Below are 21,390 nucleotides of genomic sequence, written 5' to 3' on the forward strand. Positions count from 1 at the left end.
AAATCAATTTCCATTAGTGTCACCACATATTGTGAGAGGATTTCACGCCCCTACTGTTTGAAAAAAAGAAAAAAGAATAAGAAAAGAGAGAAGAACTAAAGCCGATATAAATGGCATTGGTGGTAGCCAACAGAGGGGGGGCTGAGAGTACAGGGCCAGCCGTGTTTTCTTCGGCATAATTACCTCGGGGTACCAGCCATTAATTAGTATCGCTAATTATGTGGAACAGCGGCAGCAAATACGCCGCTCGGTTTATCCTATTTGTCGCGCATAAATACAGATTAACGCCACGATATGGCAGCTTATGCAAATGCCAGTTCAAAGTTTATAGCATTTAATTAAGCATATAATCGGGATTGAAGTTAATAAACCAAAAGCGAGCTGGTGTGGCCGCGTTTTTAATCGTACTTGCCGAAGACGGCCACCGAAACCGATCACTTCCTGCCGCTCTTAGCATCCCTCGAGCTTTTGTACGCGTTCCAGTAATAACGTATACGTATTGCCAGCACGACACACTCGAGCTGTAATAAATTATTCAGCACGCTCGAGCAATAAGCTGGCGTAGCTATCGTTCCACCATTCATCGAACCTGGCGCCACTAAACTTGTAATAAAATCAAAATTCTCTCGAGCCCTCGCAAGACCCCTTTAAATTCGATCATCGATCCCCCCTGCCGGGGACCATCGGGCTAAACAAATGCACGATCAAGGGACGATGATCCAGCACCTCGGTGGAGGATTGAAAAGGATGAGCAAAAAACAGGGACATCGAACGAGGGACAGACCGTAATGCGACGCGTTGATGAACGAGTCTCGGACGCTCGAAAAGCCGGAAGTGGTCGGCTAAAAAAGTGGCATTTAGAGGCGAGCTGGGGCACCCTGCCAGGATCTGATCGTGCAGCTCGGACGGCAGGGCTGAAAAGCAGGTTAGGTCAACGTACACCAGCCGGCTGTTTGACATAACCAGTTCGGAGCTGCGGGCAAGGACGCTCGTTGGCTCGCGCTTCTCTCCTCGCTCTGTCCCTCCTGGGACACAATCGGCCGTTCCTGACCACCGCAATGGATCACGATCGATCGGTGCCAGTCAAAAATCGACGCTCCACGCGCCGCGCGGTTCGTCGGATGCCGGCTGACCGGAAATTCGAAACGAACAGGAAGGGGTTTTCACATGATTTTCTTTTATCGGACGATGGTTTTAGGGTAATCGAGGATCGCGAGACGCGTCTGACAGATCGTCGATTTTTCAGAAGTAAAAAAAAAGACGTCGATCCGATCACCGTCAATTATTCCGTAGAAAATTCAAATGAAAGTTAATAAGATGAGTGAAAACCTTTTACAGGACTGATGGTTTTTGCCCTCGCGTCAGATCTACCTGAGCGATCACCCTGCTGGGCCGGTGGTTGCTAGAGCGAAGGAAAACGCATCTCGTTTTTCCATTCGCATATACGCGGAGAGGATTTACCGACGAAGATGCGACGGCTCGATCGTTAAACCGTGATGGAGGTAAAGTTCCACGAAAAACTGGATCCGTAACGTAACAGGGTCCCTGTGGTTGATTGTTGTTCGTGAGCCGGAGTCCGTGGCGCGGACCTCGAACGACCGTATACGATACGTGCAAAGCTCCTCCGAGACGGCTAAGCTTTTTTCTCTCGCAGAATCGTTCGACGAACTTTCCATAATATCGTCAGAAAAATAACGATTGTCGTTGTTTTATACGAAACGAGGGGAACATCTTGATTGCTTAGTCGCTTCGAAGGTGAACGCACGGGTAATGGGGTAGAGATCGTTAGGGATCCTTTCGTACATCGGCGAAGGATTTGAGAACCTTTTTTTTTAGATTCTCGAGAAGTTTCAAGAATTTCGATCCCGTCGTTGTAACAAATAATGAACTTACAGAACAGCGAATTACACGCAAGTGTAATTCGATATTTTACACCTGCTAATTGGTATTATTTCGACAGAGTGGGACAAGCAAAATATTGTAGCGAAAATCCTCTAATCCGATTAGGAATAGATCAAAATAAACAAATACTTTCAAATAAATTTAATTTCATTATCTCAATATTTAATTAATTAATTAATTAATGATTAGTCGTTCAATGATTGAAATAATAATAACAATTAAATGCAAAATACTGTCAAAAAGGCAAAGGTACCACTACAATCCGATTAGGAATAGATCAAAATTCAATATAATTATCTCAATATTTAATTAATTAATTAATTAATGATTAGTCGTTCAATGATTGAAATAATAATAACAATTAAATGCAAAATACTGTCAAAAAGGCAAAGGTACCACTACAATCCGATTAGGAATAGATCAAAATTCCATATAATTATCTCAATGTTTAATTAATGATTGATTAGTCGTTCAATGATTAAAATAATAACAATAATTAAATGCAAAATACTGACAAAAAGGCAGATATATTGTTTGTGCCCCACTCTGCCGAAATAATATCCGCTAATTACCGTACGACTCGATGTTCATGCGCAATTAGCGTCCAAGAATGAGATTAACGAGGATAATTAAATTACACGATCTAACGATCGATAATTTCAAGCGTGATGCAGCTACACGAAATGCCAGGCTCGTAAACCTGTTATATGTATTTAAACAGCTTCCGCAATGTATCGAGGAATACTAACGTCGATCACATTGCCGAATAAACATTATTATCAATGATCTGCCTAACTAATGCGCCCTCTCGTTAGACCCTCTGTTGATGTTGATAAAATATTGTTCCGTAACAAGCTTCTGTAAACGCTGTCGTAAGTAAAAATCGTGAAGTTTAATGGATACACTTACGAAGCATGATGCGGCGTATCGCAAACGGATAATGTAATAGTGTCATGTAACGGATCTGGAGTGCAATAAAACGGATCCAGAAATGTATACGACGGAGAAAATCGTACAAAAAGAAGTATCATGACTACTGATAAATTATTGCGATTTACAGTTAATACTTCTGCAATGGAATGTAAAGCAAAGGAATTTTCAGTTTCCCAGAAGAGATCGAACGTTCAATTGTATGCGAGTGAATGAAAAAATGCAGTTTCATTAAATCCTAATTAATTACCGGCTGCACCGTCAATTTTAACGAGTATACAATTACTAACTTGAGAAGTTAATCATAGTAGGTTAATAGCTGCGTGTTTAGAAACCTTCTCCCCTGTGGAGAGAAACGTTGCAAGTGAGATACGTGTAATTGAATTTAAATCCCATTTACAAATTCTAATGAAAACTTCAAGGCAAGTCGTAAGAAATAAAAACCGATGATAAGGAGAGAAAGAAAGCAGGAATTTATTGAAAGACGTTAGAACTGTTCTCTTAACGGTATCTCCTATGAAAGATAAGTAACCAAAGGGTGGTTGAATCATTCCATGGTATTCGAGATCGAAATCTAAATATCGAGAAGAATGTTCAAGTGAAAATTAACCGAGCTGAAAGAAACAACTCATTTCCAAGCATCCAGTAGCCAGCGAATCGTGGAGGTACAGATCCTTCTTGCGACTAAATTCCTATTAATTGAGTAATATTCGTGATACGGACGCGATGCCTTTCAATTAAATCCGAATAATCGATGAAAAATCGTGAATCGTGGCTGGGATCGCGTGTAACTTCCGCATTGATAATGATAATTAATAGGTTGACGCTGTAATTTATTGGTGAACGTCATCTTCGTTCATTATGCCACGATACTTACGGCTTCTCCCTTCGAACGTATAACTCAATGGCAGAATTTATTGCGTCATTAAGGTAATGCATGCGATACACAGTATTGCAGATAACATAATCATTTCATGGCTAGGCCAGGTTCTATCGAATAACGATCAGCGATGCGCGCGATGCGATAGTCAATATCTAATTCTATTCGCTGGGAGATTGGACGATGATGATTTAAAATATTGGGTTGATTCATAATCAATGCGGCCCCGAATTTCCATTGTTCGTTTCCGGAATATTTTGTAGAATATTCCAGAACGCAAAATGAGACAAAACGCGATGTAAATCGATTATAAAAAAAAAGATAGACGTAACAACAATATTCGTAAAAAAAGCGGGAAAATAAAGCCGCATTAATTATGAATCAACCCAATATTAAACTCATCGGATACTATACATCAACGAATCTTGAAATTTCAAAATGAATAGAAAAATTTCTGAATTTATCAATCATTAAACTTATCAGCAATTTTTTCATATTTTTCATTCCTCAGGGATTCTAGGACTTCCAATGGAATGTTGGATTTGTTACATCGAGCTTCTCGAGGAGGTTTCCTGGACCGTGTCCAAAGGAAATCGTTCTACCAGAAAACGATACCTGGTACACGCAGGATCGGACCGGTGAACACGTTACACGACAGCGTAGAAGTCGCAACAACTGACCACCCTCTGTGTTCGACCGGTAAACAGATACGGCCATGTTTGGACACCGGATATCGGGGTTCGTTAGTCGCATCTTATGCACCGGAAATCATTCTTTGCTACTAAGGTAAACGTGAACTTTTCACCGTCTAGTACCGTTAACGATCGTCAAACGATTATTTCTACCGAAAGACTAATTATCTCTTAAATCATCCCTTAAAACATGATCTCAAATATCTACCTGAGAATCGAGGAAAAAAAAGCTTCCTTATTTTATCATTATTTTTAATTTACGAAGAAACAAATTTATGTACATAAAAATGGAGTTGAATCGTTACAGATTAAGTTAAAGATCGATTAAAGACTGTATTTCTTACACAAGCGAGTTCATTACGAAATTTTTATGTGTATAAAGGATCTGTACAGCTGCCTCTAAAAGAAACACGCGTAATTGGAAACGATAGCGAGGAAAAGTTAAAGGAATCGCGGTTAAACACCGGTGTCGCCGGTGTTTAATTAAAACAGCCTTGTAGGATAGCGAGGCATTATTTAAACGTGACGCACGGATGAGCAGAAACGGGACGAGTTTCCAAAGACGTTGAAAGCAGCGCGAAACCGAGAGAAATGTTAATTAAGCACGATAACCTGATCCCTATCTTCGTTTCGATATTAGATGTGCTAATTAAGGAGACGACCGCGATGTGCTACCCTTTCCTGAGCAACTATATCCTTGCACAAAGCAAACCTCGGAATGGAATAAAAATCATAGAAATAAAATAAGAAAATCTGAGGATAAGCGTATCATCCGAATTAATGGAGAGGTGGAAAGAAAGGGAATAGAAAAGGAAGGGAAGAAATAAAGGAAAAAGTGTCAGGTTGTCAGGACGAAATCCAGGTTCCCGTGGACGTCGTAAATCTCACGGTTGACGCGTTTCGGGAGGAAAACGACGCTGGCCAATTTACGATCGTCGAAAAGGAACGTAGGAAGAGCGGAGGTGTTCGAGAAGGCAAGCAAAGAGGAAACGACTTCACCCTTTTTTTTTTCTACCGATTCGATTTCTTCCATTTTATGCTCGCTAGACCTCTGGTCATCCTGTGAGAATAGCTTAGGAGAACAGTCGACTTGTGACGTACTTAGAGAAACTGTCAACCGTCTTCGGATGAGAACGGTCGATAGTCGAGGTTCGTTCGCGTGCTTGTTAACTGCTGGTCAACCGGTGACCATTTTCAATAGGTTCTGCCACGTCAGTGGACGCGTCGCGGTAGGTGCGAAGACGCGTCCTCGAAAAAGATCCTCGCGAACGATCGGCCCACGGCTTCCCGCGCGAAATTGCGGGACGAAATCGTCCAGTCCCTTTGATCGCTAACCGCCTTCCATGCCAACAGATTTATGATAAATTTTCGTGGTTGTTAAATGAAGACATTGAAAAATATGAGTGACTCGGAACAATTAATTTCCTATGGAAGGTTGTCATTTGCCAGAAAATACACGGGTATAATAATAGCTTTCCCGGGGCTTTGTGTTTTCAACGGCTATATATCGCGTGCGACCGAACTCGAGGGCTGGCGATAAAAGTGACGATCGCCAGAACCTCGATCCGCTCGGTGGAATAGCTAAGTGCCGGGGGTAATGAAGCTAGTCCTTGAAGGCAGAGGGCTATTTTCCCTCTTCCGATTTTCCTGTGGACGACCGTTTAATTTTGACGGAAAAATGGGAAAAGGTGCCAGTCGCCACGAGCACTACGCACGCATCGCGCCATCAGCGCTTTAGTAATAAATGTGTAGGAACAGAAAAGGCGTTTCGTCTTGGGATCGTCTGCCCCAGACGCCTATAATCGCATCTCGGTGGACCGCCAGCGAGAACAAACCCAAATCCCGCTGCCACCTGGCGGTCGCCGGCCCAAGCTAAGGGCGTCCGGGGAGACTTACCGCCTTTCCGTTCCACTAAACGCCTACAAATGTTATGTCTAAATCCTCACGCACCCACGTATCATCCTAAAGATCTCCAGGTTTATCCTGCCGTCTTACGCAGGATCGGCCGAGTCACGATTCGCGTTGATGTTCCACGATGTTCGAGCATTACCATTACCATCCCCTCCCCCGCGAACAACTCGACAAGAAATTGTTTTCAAACGTTCGAATCTATTCGAGCCGTGAGTGGTATTCGAATTCATTCATTTCCGACGACAGAGAGTAGGCGCGTCGATCGACGCCGCGATTATTCGAGGCGAAACGATCGAGCGTACCAAGCTGGTCGCTTAATTGTGACGTCGCAATGATCGCGAGTCGATAGGGTGGGAAAGAAACAAACAAGCCTGTCGATGTCTCTCTATAAATCACCATTAGTCGCTTAAGAGCACGCAGCACCTAGTCATTCGCGTCGAGGCCACCTTCTCTTCCGCGTCCTATAGTTACCAACGACAGCCGGTTAACTCTTCATGGTACCACGATGATCCGTAATCCCCGTACGAGACGTACGAATGCATATTTCTAATGAAACAGGAATGAAGCATCGGACAAGCGAGATATCAGCGTGGAGGACATCGAATAAATTGTCCGCTCGCTACCAACGATCGTGTCCTTTCTGATTAATAACCTCCCGATGTCTTGGGCATTCTTTTTTTTCCATTCTCATGAAATCATCGTGACAGATTACCCTTGGCTTCGTTCTCTGCCAGGGGTGTTCGAGGTTCGATTTTCTTCAGGGTCACGGCTGACAACCTAGTCCTCGGATATCGTTCCTTCCTACGTTCATTTACACCGCACTTACGTGGCCAGATTTACGAGCATGCGAACGTATTCACGCGACGTGAATGTACACAGGTAGGACAGGCTTGGAACACGCGTTACTTGGTTTAACGATGAAACACAGAGGGGACCCCATGGTCGCGTAAATTGCGACCGGCTGAGTACCCTGCGTCATATAGATAGCCGTTGGTAATCGTCTTCTAAACAGTCGCGTTTCTTCAGCATCGTAATTTAATCCCCAGGTTAAGAATGCCAGGGTTAGAGATTGCAATCAACGGGAACAAAAGGAAGATCGCAAGTTTGATTCTTCGATTATTTTTCTTTCCTGGCGAGTTGGAAGACGTTTCAATTGCACTCGGGAACAATTACGGGCGGACTGATTAACGCCCTTGACGAAGGCCGAATGGTATAGCTCGCGTGCACGTCCATTGAATCTCGGCAATAGCGATATTGCGGCGGGTCAGTACACCTTGTAAACACGGAACGGGCTCGCCAAGGCCCCCTCTAAGCTAGCAAGAAGTGAGTGGCAGGATGAATGCGGCTGATTACATTCAAGAGGCTTTTTCAGCCGGTCGTGCAGCACGCCGGTATAATAACGCGACGTGCCTCGACCATGGTCCCCACAGGACGTTGCGTATCCTCGGCTATTGTACACCGGCCTTTATTCCATCGGCTTTCCATACGGCCAGCGACGCGTGGACGGCTCCTAAGTACCGCTGTTATACGATCGGTCCTTTGCCTCGTGATTACGGTGCACCGGCAAAAAGCACTTGCTTCGAGCACGCGTTCCCATCCTATCCGATTATAAATCATCCACGATCTAATTGCATCCGCTATCTTCAAATATAAACGCTCCCCTCTTCATTGTTCCTGCATTTCTTGGTCGTTCGCGAACCGTGTTCGCGTTAACGATCGCCTCTTCACCTGTATTCTTCCTTTCCGATTGTTTAATTCTCCGATATTGATGCCGGGTACACTGGTATCGTTCAACAATACACCACTCTTCTATGATACTCCTTTCAGGTGAAAGGGTTAACTAGATGTCTGCCGAGTATTCAACCGCCTGGTAGATTGATAACCCTAACGGTTGTCTTTTGTACCACACTTCGGATCGGAGCGAGTGTTAATCGAAATCGTTGCTCCGGACTTCCTTCGTGTACTCCGTGTATTCATTGTAACAAAATAAGCGTGCAGTATTTGTTCGTTTTGATACAGGGTGTTACAATATACCTTGAAAATCTCTACACCGTTGGATAGATCACGAAAAATCGAAGCGAAAAGTTCTGTAACATTTTTCGATGGCATCAGTAGTTTAGCTACATTTCGTTGTTGAAAATTGAAAAAGACCCGCGGTATATTTTATGAAGAAAGTTCCAAAACTTTATCTACCTTTAGACATCTCCTTAAAGTCAAATGATGTATGATCATCCTGATTTGTTTGAATTATCTACAATGTATGACAACTGTTTGAAAAATTACCCTCGTGCCATTTTCTGAGCTACAATGTATCACGTTATCTCGGGAAGATTGCTCTGATATCCATCCTCGTTCTACAATGTGTTCCAATTGTTTCAAAGTAGCTCGATAATCACTTTTTCCCAGTCAATAATCATCAGCACACGTAGCGTTCGGGAAGTATCGTTTCGGAATCATCATTCATTTCCTAAGCCTCGAGCAGAAGCATTGTCGACGGCATCGATCAGCATCGCCATCAATCACGGCATCAGTCAGTCGATCGAAAGATCGTTATTACAGATTAACGGCAACGGGAGGGAGGGAGTTGTACAGGTGAACGGATTGCAACATTATCCCATTCAGGGTTTCATCCCTCTTTTTTTCGTTAATTGACTTTCGGTTGTGGCGAAATTCCCTGCTACTACTGCCTCGATAAGCGTCTTATTAAAACACGGCGGCCTCGTTAAAAACGGCCCCGTGTCGACGTTTCCACCAGTCATCCAGGCATTAGAGGTGTCGGTCTTTCATTCCGCTCCGCTCGATCTCAACCAAGTTCGGTCTTGTCATTGCGTTTAATTGCAATTTTGTGACGATGATGATGTTCAACGCGTGAACGCCATCACTTTGTTGCATTGCGTGTGTACGCAACAAACCATGTCCAGAAACTCTTTGCACTTTGCAATATAATTTCAATTACAAATAAATTTTCTTCCCTTGATTCTTGAATCGTACGATTCTCGAAACGTTCGATCGATGATTTCCGGGAAAGTCTCAACGATCGTACGGCAATTACTCCAAAGGAGCTCCTAATTATCGAGGCGATTAAATAACGAATAGCACGTTATCTGTGCCTGTTTACCGAGACACGCAACACCGTTGTGGCTAGCACCGTTAGAAAATTACAATTTCATTTAGCGACTTTCGAAGACGCATCCTGTCTGAAAAGTGTTCAGACGTGTGATTACGTCGCCTGGCATTGTATGGAAAAGCGGAACAGCCGTAATCAAGAGAGTACCTAGTCCGGTCGTATCGCTACCGCCAACGGTATATGGTTATCCCATCATCGGCGATATTGCAGGAAATCGTTACGATTCTTTCGAATCCGCCAGTGTTCGACGTACGTGTGTACTTGGGGCTTATCATTAAGATAGCAGAAAATATACAGTCGTTGCAATTAAGTCCGGTTAATATCAACGAAACGCAATTACCTTCGATCGTTTCCACTTCCATTTATCTTTCACAGTTTACTTAGTGTAGGAGTTTAGTGGAGGGGGAGAGGACGCCTTTGGTTCGGGCCGGGGACCGCTAGGTGGCGGCGAGATGATAGTGTTCTCGCTGGCGGTCGCTTCCATTTATCTTTCACAGTTTACTTAGTGTAGGCGTTTAGTGGAGGGGGAGAGGACGCCTTTGGTTCGGGCCGGGGACCGCTAGGTGGCGGCGAGATGATAGTGTTCTCGCTGGCGGTCGCCCGGCATGCAGTTAGAATTATGAATAGGGGATCCGAATGGCGGTATGATAGGTGTCTGGGGCAGGGATCGTCTGTTGTCAGCCCCACTTTTTCTCCTTTTTCTCCTTTTTCTCCCCTCTCCTACATTATTAACTTAACGCAGAAAATTCGTGAGAAATAAAAAGAAAAAGGATGAGAGATCCTCGAAACAGAGCTAAGAACGAAAAGGAACGACTTTATATTCCCTTAAACTGGATCTTGCTAAATAAAGAGTACATACCGCCCTCTAAAGTGTGAATGCGCCCTTAATGGCGGCTATTGAAAGCGACACGTGTCACGTTAAACAACACAGGTACCAGTGGTCTCGGTTGTTAAACGGTCCATTTAAGCAGGGATTAGCGTTCGATGGGTTCGATCAGGGACACCCTGACAAGCGTGTCAGGACGCTGTCAACGGTGGCCTTGATTTTTCAGCCCGTTAATTCCCCCGATGATTACACAGGTCGGACCACTTTGAAATGGCCCAGATCAGGGCAGCAGCCACGCGAGCAGGTAAACGTATGCATAAAAAAAAGAAGAACGCACGCCGTTTACGTACGGTACAGTAATCTACGATCAAGATATTTCCATAAAAATACAAGCGGCAAGACAGAGAGGCAGAGAGGAAGTTTAGCGATCAGAAAAGTCTGGTTGCTGTTATAATCAACCAATGGAATCTTTCAGATTACCTCTCTGGTCTGCTTCTTATTCGGATCATTCACCCCGATTTTAAAACTTCATCCAAATCAAAATTACTAGACCGAAAAGTTTCATCGATTTAACAGATTTCAAACCCGTTTCCGCTCGAGTTAATCAACGATGCGTAAACAAGACGAGGGAGACGTATCGAATAGAAAATCAGAAAGAAAAAGGAACATCTCCTTGGCAATGAGTTATCTAAGTTCCTGAAAGATAACAAGAAGACGCGGATAAATTCCACATAATCTCTGTACCAACGTCTCCCTTTTTTTCCTATCCTTCGAACGCGTCTTTTACGGCGTGCTATCGTTTCCTGATACCGACAAGAAGTCCACTAACCGATCCATGATCGCTATCGAAGGTTCGAGCGTCGATCGGCTGCTAAGAATAGAAACGTATCAAACATATCGGTCAGGTACGAGTCGAATAACGGTTGTCCTTCGGTGCCATTGGCTCCCGATGAATCCATGACTTATCGATTACAAAAGAAACGGAGGGAAATAAGTAGGATAACGGAGGAAATTTTACTTTCATCGAAAGAAGCATTAGCTCGTGGATAAAAAGAAATTATTTGAATAGAAAGTTTCGAGAGCGCCGGTTTGGATGATTCTATCGGCTGTTTCTCCGTCGCTGGTTCGAGGCACGTCCCACGGGATGGAGAGGGACTCGAAACGAGGTATATTATATTCTAGAATCGAACAGCGTTTCGGAGTCAATGCACGGTCGCGTGGCACGTGTGTGCATATGGTATCGAGGCGAGTGCACGAGGAGTTGTATCGCTGCGCGTGTACTGGCAACAGACCAACCGCATCCGGTCCCCCAACAACGACCGTAAGGGGGGACAACAATCCCGCTAATTGTCGGCAGGATTTTCAAGTTCGAGCGTCGCGTCTCATTAGGACCACCAGCCAGGAGACACCGAGTCAATCAATCCCGAGAGAGCTCTGCCCTCGGATCGCGTAACAAAGAACCGGATTCACGGCCCGTAGAAAAGGAAGAGTTTCTTCTTCTTCCTCCTCCTCCTCCCTCGCAACCACAGGCCGGCGCATTTGCATGCGAAAAAGCGTCGCTACGAACCACTGATTCGTTTCTACAGCTGTTTCACCTGAACGATGTTTCTCTCAAACGACTTATTAAACAGATGGAGACCGGAAGTGGAAGTGGAGCAGGTGAAGAAGGAAGGTAATTACCTTCTGCAGCTTGCGTTTCCCGTATGTCCTCGAAAATGATAGAACCAAGTGGCGATGGAAAGAAAGGAACTCGAGGAGGCAACCGACGTGACAATGGAGTGCAGTGCGTACCATCGAGCTTTCTCGTTTCGAAAATAAAGGAGAAAGAGAGAAAGAGGAAGCGAGTCACGCTCGCGTCATCACGAATGCTGCCGGCATTCACGACCCCCGGTTCGCCTCACCCTTCGCCCACCCTACGTCTAACCGCGACGCTTCTTCCTCCGAACCTCCTCGGCTTGTCCGGTTACACATGCTAAACGCGGACCAACCACGAAGGAGAAGGTATACAGAAACCTCTTGCCAGAAAGTACTCTGGAGAAATTCAGAGCTTTACAATTTCGAGTTATCGTAAGGCATAGAAGGGTTAAAATGAAACTGTTGAAATCGTGAAATTTCCGGGAACACCCTGAAGAAAAATGGTAGCGAAGATCTGGCAACCACTGGCTTCAAGCGTCGAGAGCGTGCGACGAAACGAAGCGGATCCCCGCGGATGATTCCTCTCGTAGGTTCCTCGGTCCGCAGCTCCGGTCGATCTCCCTCATTAACATTCGACTCTTTGTCTCTGTCGTTGTCGCGGTCGTCCTACTCGGTAAGGTCGTCCCGGTCGTACTCGAGATCCTCGACTTCTTCTCCTTGCTCCTGCCAGCATCCCGCCTTCTTCTTATTTCCCCAACCGGTCGACTTTTAGTAGCCCTCTTCTGCTCCTCTCTCCTTTCCCCTCACCGTTCCTCGTCTCGCTCCGCTTCTTCACGGTTCGGCTCGACTTTTTCTCCTCGTTCGAGGCAAGAAACGAGGATGGCGCGAGCAAAGAGATACCAGTATTCCATCGCAATTTCCATGTAATACCGCGCCTTCATTCTCATCCGAGTGAGTCTTTGTTGCGACGCTTCGACGTTAGCGAATGAATATTGAAAATCTAACGTTACGACGATGCGATTCTCCCAGGACGAAACGGCATTAAACATGAATCAGGGATTCATCGTCAGATGGGAATGTATCTTAACGCGGCGCGTCGTTATCGTCTCGCTGTCCCCGACGATCGAGCTTTTATGATTTCATCCGGTCGTCGCGAATCGTAGGCTCGATTATCCTCTTCGTTGTTTTACCTTGGCTCTTTCGAAGGACGATCGAACCGTACAGCCGACGCGACGACGGTGGATTCAGCATTCGAAGGTAGCTGCTGAACCGACGCGACCGGAGAAAAAGAGAAGCGACGGGAGGCCAGCGACGAGCGGTGAGTGCGAGTTTTTTAATTTTACGAGGGACGTTTATCTTATGATTATGTTGATAACTTCTCGGTAAGAGCTCGTAACGTAAATTGAACCTCTGACAAGAATTTCGTGAGTGACTCAGCTACGAAGAGAAGACGTGGAACCGCGAAGAAGTGAAACTGACCGACAAAAAGCCTACTAACCGTAAACGCAACGAAAATCGACGGTGTTTAAGTCAAACGGCTACCCGTTTCTAAATCTTATTGGTCCTCTGCTATTTTAACCCTTTCACGATAGTCCTTGGATCAGATACCTTTCTCTCATCCTCTATCTACCATATCGACATCGAGCAATCAAGACTTCTACCTAGACTTTTTAATTAATTCATAATTTACTTGTTCCATTGGTCTACACCGTTTACCTTGAAACGTAAACGTTTACGATGGTATAGGAAGCTCGTCGAATAGACTGATAGAAGTAAAAGGGTTAAAGGTAATAAACGTTCAGAGTTGAAGCTCTGGAAGCAATTTGAAAACTGAAAAGATAAGAGCGTTCATCAAGATGCAAGCGAAAAAGGATGAGAAAGAAGCATCATAGAATCGCCTTTCTCTCATTCTACACCGGTTGTCCGCAAGATTCTCCTCCGCTCACCACGCTCCTGTGTATAACTTGATAAACAAGTTTACTTGGAGAAGCCAGCGTGTATATCTTATATACACGCTTACACTGGGTGTCTCGAAACAGACTGAATACTAATTGCTTAACATGCCGTGTGAACCGTCGAAAATTCCTGTGAAATTTGTCGGTCCGAATGAGAACCATTTCTAACCTCCAGGGCTAATTGAATCATTCCATCGTCTATCAATTTAACACCTTTCCTATCGTGTCATTAGGAGTCCCCTCATCGAATGATTCGAAAAAACGGGAATAGCGATACACTATGAAAATGGTAGATACGATTTTTCTCGAGATAAAGATGCTTCGAGATTTTCAGTAAAATGTTCATTTTAAACCCTCCTTAAGCTAATAAACAGACGAGTGGATGAGTGAATTCCTTCTTTTGGACATTAGTGGACTTGAAATCCGGTAGTCAACTGGCAGGATAAGAGAGAGAGAGAGATAGAAAAGCAAGGAAGGAAATAATGTGGAGTACGTAGGCACAAGGTAGATGAGATAGGACGAGGTGACCGGACGTGTGGACTGGTCGACTCGCCCAAGTCGTTCTACGTCGACGATTAGCCTTCTCCTCTGCTCGTGAGCCAACACACAAGGTCTTCCTAATATCCCGGTCACGAAACCTGGAGCTTTTTTACTTTCTTACTCCTCGGTATTCTTCCTTCTTCGACTACTCGTACATACGTCTTCGTAGGGGCCATTACACGAACTGTACGCACCCCGTTCGTTAGGAACATTTGCCGCATGTATTCCGATGCATAATCGGCGACGATAATGTCGAAGAAATCACAGTAATTCTTGATCGTTCACTGCGTACTACTCGTTTCGATATTCTCCCGGTGTCGTGATTTCATCGAAAGCATCACGCGATTATCCGCTTTTCATTCATCGACATTTTTTTTCTTCTGTCCCCTAGTCGGCGATGATCGGCGCCGCGACCGTAAATAACGTGGCAGGGACATGGAAATTAAGCGAGGAGATAGCACGCCGTTTCCCTCGCCAGGAAATACTATCTAGATAGCGGTAGAGAACCCCGAAGAGCCGAGCAATTTCGCTAATGTCTTGGTCACGACTCGCTTCTGAATCCTTAAAACGGGTTTCCAATCTGATCTCCTCTCTGGATCCTTCACAGCGACGCCGTCCCAGATTCTCCTTCGCGAACGAAATAGCTCTGGCTGTTAACATTAACAACGTCTTACTCGGACTCTGCAATGAAAAACCAGATGAGATCTTGTCCTACCGAAGCTACCAGCTTCGTGGCCCTACCCTCTGACACCCTACCTTCCATCGAGCCTGGTGAAAGTTCCTGACCTATATCGATGGATCTACCAGCGAATATAGGTCCTTCCTCCATAAATCTTGCTTCAGACGATGACTTACCGAGCGGCTTTATCCGCCGACCATCCACCCACGCTCGAGTTTCGAACAATATCTCACTTTCGTGGATCTTGTCAGGGTAAACGGTACGATTGTACCGTGAAATTTAAGAGTATACAAATTAAAATATTTTCCCTTCCAACGTTCGCTTCTTCGAACTACGTATTTCTTTGGATCGAGTAACAAAGGCTAGGGCAATCTTCTCGTTACACGGCGATACCGAGATCCAGCGTGTAACGGGCCGAGGATTTCAGGGTAGTCTGTTAAACACGACCGATAATAATGGTACTTGTTCGAGCGAGCGTGTACCGTAATAGACGAGATTAACGCGTGAAAAGAAGAAAAGGAAGTCGCGAAGAAAGGGGCACACGCGGTTATAAATAAGACGATAAGACCCCCTCGTCTCGCGATTGTACGCTCTAAAGATGTACTGGATCGACGTCTCGCAGACAACGTGGGCGTTCAATCCGGCTTGATAACGTTGGCAAAGTTGCTCTTTCTCTATTGTCTGAACTGGTATCCGGGAGAGTGTTTGACGTTTGCAAATAGAATACGTCCTTTTCTAATTTTCAATCAGAGGATTTATTTATAATTGATGGATAACCAATGGAACATCGAAAGATTCGAAGATACGACCGATCGGTGAACGTGTTAAACAAAACGACCGACCCGGTTCGTCGTGCGAAACGTAAACGAGAGGACAGGGTGGCGTGCGTACGAGCGACGTAGGTGGCACAGGAGCGGTAAGAGGAGAAAAGGTGAGAAAGACGGGGCCAAGAAGTCGGCCACGGCAAGAAAGGAGTCTCCTTGCGCGATAACGCCTGCATACATCTGCGCGTCGTGTCAGTACCAGATGAACTCCGCGATTAAAGATAAATGAACACGCTGAGTTTGCCCATTTGCTCGATCTCTCTATACCGCGACGGCGACTTTTCCCGCGAGAAACTGAACAGAATCTACTTGTGTTTCGTGTAGCTACTCGCAAACGATGAAGACGAAACTGGGAAACTTGCCAATACAAAGGGAAAAATCCACACGACCCGGTACCATGATCGTTTGATTACTTTCAAGTGACCTTTTCCTACTACGATCATTGGTTTCTCGTTAGATCCTCGCGAGATTAACCCAAGCTACGAATACGCTCGTCTATGCAACAGGGTACTTAAAATTCCTTCTCTCAAACCATTCGTGGAAAGTTCATGGAATATCGCAACGAAATATCATTTTCTTAGATGCCCGAGACAAATTGGACTTAGATATGCATACACAAAAGAAATTAACAGCTGACAGATATTCGTAATTGTAAGAAATTTGTTGAACCTCTCGGACGGCGGACCATGGAGAGAGCCACGTTTCACTTTAAATTAATATCCTTGAATGTTTTGCAAGACGCAGGCTCCGGTGTTTAAGAGTTAAATATTTGAAAGTTCGTTTCTTTTACACCGTAAACCTTTCATCTGTGCATCATTATTCGATAAGATCCCGGTGTAAATGAATTTTTAAGGAGTGCACGTGCGCGACATTGTTTGCTACTTTTCTATTTGACGAAGCTACGAGGTCCGTTTCGAAGGTGGTGATTTGGCGAGAGGTGCGAGAGCATGTTGGCAATTTTCTTCGCATTATACCTCTCGTTACACCTACGCTCGGTTCACTGATCGACGCTTCGGTCCTCTCGTTTTTAACCAGCGACGCGACCGCTTCCGTTCTTTTCGCGAACGATGAACTTGTACGATTTTCGCACACGTGCAACATGCTGTTAAATTGTATGGAAATGATCGAGCCTCGATCGCGTTTCACTTTGCTCGTTAATTCCGTCGATTGCGAGCAACATCAGCTGTCGCTCCGAGCGGTTCGAGGAAATTACCCCTTTCGCTTAGGCGAAAAATCACGCTATACGAGCGTTTGCCAGCGATCAAACCCTTTCCGCGTATCGCTTTAACTTACGTGATTTATTTCAATAAAGGAAACATCGTAAAGTTTCCAAATTCCAACGCGTATCTCTTCGAATTTATTGAATAAAAAGAAGTGTTCGCTACGATACCCGATACGTTACTTCGAACGAAATTGAATTTATTGGCAAACTGGATATAACGAACGGAATAAACGAACCGCGAACAGATAACATTGTTTCTGTTACGACAGTGTCGCCGGATGATTTATTAGAAAAGTACGACGATCAATTTTTTGAAGAACAATAATCTCGAACGCGACAAGTAATACACAAGATTTATGCCCGTCTCTCGTTTGATGGAGCAATCATTTATTCTCTTTATTAATTGATTATTCAGTCCCGATCGCGTACGCGATGATATATGACCCCTGTACGAGTACTCCGTTAAGAACAGGAATCTACTAGTCGCGTATGCATAAATTACCAACGCTGATAACGAAGCCCACGCATTTTCTCGAGATCTTGTTTTTCTTTTCGTCTCGTTCGTGTGTCATGTCCAGTTGCTGGCGGTGTCGGGGACGGCTAAATAAAACCGGCGGAAAGCGTTTCTTCACACTTGAACCAGGTAAAAAAAAAACGACTCTGACCGTGCGATAAATCCGATAACAGTGAATTATGTTCATGAATTATTCCGTCGATGGTTTTCGTTACTTTCGATCGGGAACTAATCGTTATCAACAGATGATATACTTTGTAGGATGAATACAAACTTGTTGTCATCGATGAAACTATCATTTTTAGAGCTCAGTTTTTCATCTACAAAATATACAGTGGGACACAAAATTTTAAAACAGAATACCTCGTTTAAAATTGGACCAAATGACTTAAGGTTTCTCGAGAAGCTATGAAAATTAATTTACTGAGATATGTGCTTTTGTTGTTATAAAAAATTACAATTTGTTGAAACCTTGAGAAAAAATATTCAAGGGTAATTTGTCACCTTTAATGAAAATTTAAAATATTTTTTTCGTAGATTCAAATAAGTTACGTGTGTGCTGAAAATTTCATATTTTAAATTTTCATTACAGACTCAAATAAAAAAGTTGAAAAATTGCCTTTTACTATTTTTTCCCCGATTTCGACAAATTGTAATTTTTTAAAACGACAAAAGCACTTAGTAAATTAATTTCTATAGCTTCTCGAGAAACCTCAAATCATTTGGTCCAATTTTAAACGAGTTATTCTGTTTTAAACGGTGAACGAATAATTCTGTGACCCACTGTATATACATAATGAATAAAATGTCTGACACTAGAAGGAAAATTAAGCGACCCTGTATGACTGAAAGTCTTCGAAACTCGTCTTCCAAAGAAAGGGGGAACAAGAGGAAGATCCACGTGGCCACAGTGGCCAAGTGAAAGAATGCGGTTGCACCGCGTACAGGTTGCTCCGTTGCAACCAGAAATTAGATGAAGATAGAGGAACGTGATGCATCGTCGCGATTAGCCCAATAGCAGGAGGCCCATTACAGATAAAGTTTTATAAGAACCAAGGTTCCATTACATCTATCGCACCTGATTCGTGAAATTATTCGAGATTAACCCGCGGATCCCGTAGATATTGGGTCGGCAATCGAGAGTTAGTTAATCTTTCTCAAAACGTATAATTGTAAACGTTAATTAGGTTACACGAACGCCGCAAGATAAGCTCTTTGTTACGTGTATCAAAGTGACAATGACCCGTTAGGAAGAGAGAAAAATGTTAATTAGACGCCTGAGACGAGTGGTGGGCATGGAACAATGCCAGCCTATCGCTCGAAATGCACGCCGGGAAGGCGGAACTTAACCTCATTTCATGATCGCAACTTTGTTTGAAAGATAAAATAAAAATCGTTAAAATTGCCGAGATCTGAAAACCCCATCTTGGAATAAATACGCTATGAATAATTTTCATGGGTTTGTATACTGTTTGTCTAACTGTTACGAGGATACATTAAACGCAATGGCTGTACATGGATCGCGTCGCGACAAGCTCCTGTATATGCAGTTACATCACCCCCCACTACAACTCCCTATTTCTTTACTTTCTGTTAAACCGCGTCGTTAAAATAGACGAAAATACTAATAAAAGTTAACTCTTTCGTTGCATAAAACATGCATACATATAGTATGAATAAGTGTTTGATAATAAAATATATGAAAAAAAATATGGCCACTTACTTAAGAAGCACCCGTTAGATCCGAGAAGGTTGATGTTCATAGCGTACCGAATGTACGTGAAAACGTGTAATTTCGCGTACATACCGGCTCTCTTTTGCCAAAGACTCGTTTCTGTACACCGTACGCGTTAACTCGAACCAACACTTTGTATTAAAGTCCGTCGTATCACGATTTTCACCCGTACAAACTTTCGAACAAATATTATATTCACCGCGTCGCGATTCAACTTCGGCCCGGTCGATAGTCAGCTGGTGATACGAAGATGGAATCAGTCAGGATTCGTGGAGAACAGAGTGGTCACAGTATAGCTCGTCGTTCCCCGGCAACATCAGCCTCGCCACTATTCCCTGGTTGCACATGTTCCTCGCTATTAAGCAGTCTTCACACTGACCGGTATCTCGGAACGCGTCAATGATCGAGATAGTATCGTCGACCGATTCCAACCTCCGACAAGAAGCTGTCAAAAATGACGTTACTACATAAACGATATGTTCGACCCACGCTGATTGGTTGACAGAGAGTCAATATCAATGCCCCAATCAGAATGAAGGTTATGTTTCTTTGCATGGAGATTCCAAAATTTCTCTATCGTATAATTTGTCAAAGGTATAATGTTTTCACATTTAGATCGTAGATAATTGAATCACTTGTAATACAACTTATCGTACACGCGCAGATTTCAATAGAGACAAGCGTGTACTTCGTTCCAGACGATCAAAAAAAATATACGATGAATTCGTGACACGCGGTAATCGTGACAGTTCGGTATGCGCAGACGCGAATTCTTGGCGCGCGACAAACAACGTAATGACCGTCAATGTTAATCCCGACGTGCTTCTACTGCCAAGAAAAGAAAACTAATCGCCGGCACGGTCGATAGGACGTCCGTTCTCTTATATTTTTCACACCAAACTCACGCACCCGCGTTCCTTCGCACGTCACGCGTAAGACTGACATTCCAGGTCAAGCGTCCCTGTCGAATTCTGATTCGTCAAATTGTCGTGAGGAAAGGGGTGGGGGGCGACGTCTCTCATCCGTGCGGTAAATTTAAATTTCTAACACGATACATCCATCATTTCACGAATAATAATTGATTTTGTACTTTCTAATTATTTCCGATTACAGTAGAATGTGAATATGAACAATTTTAATTATAGGATAAAAAGGACGTAACTGATAAGACAAAAAGAAAATTCCTACACGTATATATCATCACACATACCACGCCATACGTATCAATAGAAATGAAATGAATACCTTGAAAGAAACGATAGCAAAAAAGTATCTCCATGCAAAAGCCCATCTTATCGGTACAAGGAATCAAATAAAGAAACGTTCTAAAGTTACCTCTGACCGAGCAGCAGGTCTTGGCCGACCAATCGAACTCAAGGGATCTTCACCGCCTCTCAGCTCGTTTGACTAACTTATTTCAAGATTGGTTCCGTCTGTTTGAAACGCGAGTCCTTGTCGGCACGATCGAACGTGCGTGTCCATGCGGAAAATCTGTGTACCCCTGCCTCGTACTACAAGACTTAAATGATACGTGCAGTACAATGAACACCGTTCAAAGTACGTACGTTTGATTCGCGTGATAAGCTAACTCGCGATTGTTATTCAAATGTTTGCCCGGCCTAAGAAGAGTACTTAGTTCGCGTAGTTGAGTGCGGGCGTAATAAGACTGCCTGCTGACGGCGGTAGCGCGGTTCGTGCCCGCAAGCGGCAGCCACAGCCAGGGAAGCCCCTCTACCATGGCACTCTCCTGCAACTCCTCCAAGCAAGCCAGCCAGCCATCCGTGCCGACTTACCTGCCTACCAGGCCTCAGAGTGGGTCCCGGTACCGGAGTTCCATCCTGAATCGAAATGGTTGCTTTGCTTTCCATCCTTTGCGCGAATCATGCGAAGCTTCGGGCACGTTTCGCTCCAGGGGACCGAAAGGGGTCCCCACGTACTGGATTTTGCCTGGGGCTACACAGTCGATAAGGGAGTTTTATGATCTAACTTATAATGATGAATTTTTTTATGTATTATCA

General features: G+C 44.1%; 1 protein-coding gene across 1 annotated transcript in view; it reads right to left on the reverse strand.

Moving 5' to 3' along the window:
- Positions 1–21,390, reverse strand: part of LOC114879119 (MAP7 domain-containing protein 1) — a 57,678-nt gene that overhangs the window by 35,972 nt on the left and 316 nt on the right. Inside the window, exons 2-3 of the mRNA XM_029193719.2 lie at positions 20,708–21,325; positions 19,361–19,817 (exon numbers count right to left, since the gene is read on the reverse strand). The gene's annotated coding sequence lies outside the window, so the exon portion shown is untranslated. The remainder of the gene's footprint in view (positions 1–19,360; positions 19,818–20,707; positions 21,326–21,390) is intronic.

The sequence above is a fragment of the Osmia bicornis genome, chromosome 12 (genome assembly GCF_907164935.1).
Source record: "Osmia bicornis bicornis chromosome 12, iOsmBic2.1, whole genome shotgun sequence".
NCBI lineage: Eukaryota > Metazoa > Arthropoda > Insecta > Hymenoptera > Megachilidae > Osmia > Osmia bicornis.